Source organism: Monodon monoceros, unplaced genomic scaffold, assembly GCF_005190385.1.
Source record: "Monodon monoceros isolate NGI ecotype Baffin Bay Population unplaced genomic scaffold, NGI_Narwhal_1 Contig6645_ctg1, whole genome shotgun sequence".
Classification (NCBI taxonomy): Eukaryota; Metazoa; Chordata; class Mammalia; order Artiodactyla; family Monodontidae; genus Monodon; species Monodon monoceros.
The window spans coordinates 6,576-10,930 of record NW_021702348.1 but is presented as its reverse complement, the minus strand read 5'-3'; the positions used below and the strand labels follow the sequence as shown (position 1 = coordinate 10,930).

Genomic DNA, 4,355 nt, shown 5'->3' with positions numbered 1-4,355 from the left:
TGAAACTAGCATTTAACATAGGTATCTTATGTAACTAACTAAACCCCACTTCACCTTGTAAAAGAGATTCCTTTTCCTTACAGACGTACCTTTCCCTGGGTCACCCGGAGTGCTGATAGCACTGCTGCCAACACAGAGTCCACGCTGACATACCAACTTTGCCTTAAACAAAAGATCGTACTTTGCTTATCATATCGTTCTTGAGAGGGTCAATGAAATAACTCTATAATCTATATACAAACTTTCAATACAGAATCTGTACATTGTATGCATTCATGGCAGAAAGCAAGCTTATGTAAGGCAATTGTGTTTTAGTTAAGATTAACAGTTCAAACTTTTTCGTGAAATTTTATTATTTCTGTTAACAAAAATGTCACCAGCAAAACCAAATTAAACAAGCTCACAGATAAGTCCTCTCTTGAAGATTTCTTTTTCAATTACAGCTTGGGAATCACTAAATTTGAAAATGTCTTATCCGCAAATGCTTTTTTTTTTTTTTTTCTTTTAGTATGAATCCATAACATATCTTATTTGGAAGTTAAATAAACTCTCTAGTATTACTATATAATCCATAAGTTATATGGTAATGTTAATTATTCTTTAGCAAATCTATCCCTGTTCTTTAAAAATCATGACCTCAACCGAAATACTACCTTTGAATTACTTTCAGTTGGATTATAGATCTCTAGCATTGCTGAACTGTATCTAGAAGCCACACACATCTCTGGAGACATACCTGCACACAGTAGTTTCCTTCTCCACAATTTAGGTACAACCAACAATATGGATGTTCAATTTTCAAAATAAGGCATGAAACAATTCCAAGTAACTAGAATGCTGAACGTGTTCATCTTGTCCCCAAAATCATGTAATTTAAACTTGAAAAACCTCCACAAGAAATAGAAAATATCTATCTAAACAATGATCGAGAATAGAAAATATCCATTCACTCCATTAAAAGTCATTATTAATACTTAAGGAATCTGTATTAATCAAAATCTCACCACGAGCTTACAAATGTATTCAAGATAAAACTAAAGAAAACCTATGGAAAGTTGTAGAAATCCAATCTCTTTCGTGACAAGCTTTCACTGTCATTTACATTGCCACCAAACTAACAAAAAAGACTGATGAACTGGTAATCTTACAAACTTTATAGACCTAAAATACCAATATTTAACTTTAATGATATAATTAATTTTGTACATTAACATCACAAAATTACTTTTCTACGATCGAATTCCCTTACCTGATTTTCAGTTTCAAACAGAAGAAACCCGTAAGTTTCTTGAAGTTCTTCGTGAGTATAGTCACTTGCTTTTTTTTCTTGGTAAAAAGTTTTGTACTGTATAAGGAGAGAATAATCAAATGTTATAAACATGTTATTTTGCCTTGAAAATTAATTTTTAAAAATGCATCATCTGAATTCCTCCTGCTAAAAGACTAATGAAATTTATTATTTTTCTATTCCCTAGAATATATTATAATTACCTTTCAAGTGACTATTTCCAAGGATCTTTTATTTCAGCTGAAATGTGATAGCTAAAAAGAACTAGGCTTATATATCAAAAATAATGGGTCTATTTCTTTAAAATTAAAATAAAACAAACACACAGACACAGTGTGTACCAAGCACCTCACCTCATTTAAGAAAATGTCATTTTTCACCAAAGTCACTTGACTGTACTGAAAACCATGCTCAGATGCAGAGTCCAAGTAAGAAGTATGGAGAATTGAAACTGCCCTCTGGAAGAGAGAGTCTGAACTCAAGGACACTGTCTCAAAAACTGCAAAACACAAACAAAAATAATGCAACTGTTTAAGATAACCAAAGGATGGGGAAAAGTGGCACACTAAATATCACTGAATACTGATACAGGAAATATATCATCTATGATAATAGGAAATAATCATCTATTTCCTTCCTGTATAATTAAGACATTTACAATGTGTTTTGGCTACCATATCTGGACTATCTTAAAAGATCTCACATGTGAAAATAACCTAAATGGATTATAACTGAGGGTGAATGACTTTTAATGCAAGAATAAATCCCTTTTGCTTTCAAGCTGGGCGCTGTAGCCACACTGGGTAAAAGCAGATGCAACTGTAGTGTCAAGTTGGTGGTCAGCAACTGCTTAGACCAATGCTTCTCATTCTTAAATTTTTTTAAACCTAAGCCACATTTTGATAAACTCACCCTTCCTGTCTTCTCACCAAATCCCCAAGGAAGTCTGTTAGGTTCCTTGGAAGGAGCCTACTACTGCACACTCAGCAAACACATTAGAAATCATGTTTCTTTGGGGCTTCCTCACCAGCCTGTACATGTCTATTAAAATTTACTTCTTATGGGCTGTATTATAAAATCATCATTTTACAAAAATAAAACTTTATTACTTTTCTTGAAAGTGCTTTCTTCAAACCATACCCATGTGTTATCCCAAAGATGCTGGTATACCCCTCCCATGAGAGGCATGCTTCCTAATTGAGAACTACTGACTCAATCCGGTAGTTCTCTTGATTGAGCCCTTGTGTCTTTTGATTTTACCAGTCCTCACTTAGCAAGAACTGAGCCTAATGAGTTCTCATAACATTTAACTATTTGATTTGTTTACTCCTTTCTATTTACATCCTCTCTATTCTCTTTAACAAGGTTGGGGGGCGGATACACACTGATTATTTGTAAATAATAGAGAGAATAATTTATGTAAGACTGGAAGTTTGGGCCTTACAGTATAAATAAGTACATTAATCTGGCTTCCTACTTATACCAGGACTCTGCCAATTACACTAAAGTTCAAAAGTTAAAGAAAACATAAGCTTTTTAATTAAAATTAATTTATGAACGACAGATTAAAAAACCCTAGACTATTACAGAAATCAAAACAAACATTTCAGTAAAATTCATTTGGACTAAACTGTCCTAATGCTTCAATTCCCAAGGTAATTTAAAAATGATTTTGATAATAATACTTCATCGTATCAAAAATAAAAGATTATAAATAGCAAGGAAAGAAAGAAAAGAGGATGAAACACTTAAGAATATTCTGAAGTTGCCACATCTGATCTATATCGATTGTATCTGACTTTTATTTTTCCTCAGTTTCACCTTCTCTCTTTCAATATCGGCATACCAGTGCTGTGAAAAATATGGATATTCTAAAGAGATTCAAACAGCAAAACACCAGTGATAACAATTAAAAAATTATGGCTTTCTTTAGCTACTTCCTCAAAACAAACTGGGAAGCCTATGCACTTGCAAACTCCTTTTACAAATAATCTGTACAGCTAGCTCAAATGCAAATCAGGATTCCTTTAAAAATTATAATTTTGGAAACCTAGTATTTAAATTTTTTAAAAGGCAATATAATATTTAAAGAATCTAATTATACTATGAGGCTCAATATTTGTGAAAGATGTTGCTTACAAGTGAAAGAAATAAAAGTTGTCATAGCTTTGGAAATGACCAATCTATGATTATCAACTTCCCTAAATTCTGCAAGATGTTAATAGATTATAAGTTTCACAAGTACTGAATACTACATATATCCCCAATTTTGAGCGTCAACGCACAATAATAAACTGAAAACTGTGAGAAATAATGCAATTTAAAAGACCCCATCTAATACAATGTGGGGAGTACTGCTCCCAATAAAGCTAGGACTAATGGTAATGATTTAAAATAAACAAGGAGGAACAAGTAAGAAATGACTTATTTTGTACTTTTATACTGTAGCTTCTAAAACTATTTATTTATGGTTAAAAATGCTTCCTTTTTATGTCAGCACTCTCCAAATAGCCATATGTTAGAAAAGTAATAATTTTACAGTTGGCAGAAGGAAAAGCATATCAAAAGAGAAGTTAATGGAAAACCACAGTAAACCCTGAATCTTTCATGACTTCATAATAAATGACCTCAATTATACTCTCAAGAAAGCACAAGTTTCCTGCTCTATAATTAAGGACATAATGAGAATTTTATTGATAAATCATTTGACATTGTCTCTTCCCACACAATGCGCTTTCATTTAACCACCTAAAACAAGTGTACAAAACGAGGAGCATTTCATTTTTTGCTGAGCAATGCACATGCTCTAGTTAAACATTCAAGATGATCAGAATATTAAGAGAAAGAAGAGGGGGCTATTCCACAAAGAAATCTAAAGCAACATCTAAGAAGGTAACTTGAAAAGTACCTGTCTGTAAAGCATAAAGAGTATCCCTTACGGTTTAAGTGATCAACAAAGAGCACATGGAAAAAATTGAAGTTGAATCAAAATGGCTCTGAAAACTGAGTTAATATTCTTTCCTGTAGCACCTGGCTTTGGGCACGTTTCTCTGCCATTTGTGGATTG

General features: G+C 32.7%; 1 long non-coding RNA gene across 1 annotated transcript; it reads right to left on the bottom strand.

Moving 5' to 3' along the window:
- Nucleotides 1-6: 6 nt before the first annotated feature.
- LOC114890913 lies at nt 7-2,485 on the bottom strand. The gene is made up of 3 exons (XR_003792387.1): nt 1,642-2,485; nt 1,250-1,345; nt 7-162 (listed from the first exon to the last, which is right to left on the bottom strand). It is a non-coding gene; the product is annotated as an uncharacterized LOC114890913 (long non-coding RNA).
- Between the last annotated feature and the right edge of the window lie 1,870 nt (nt 2,486-4,355).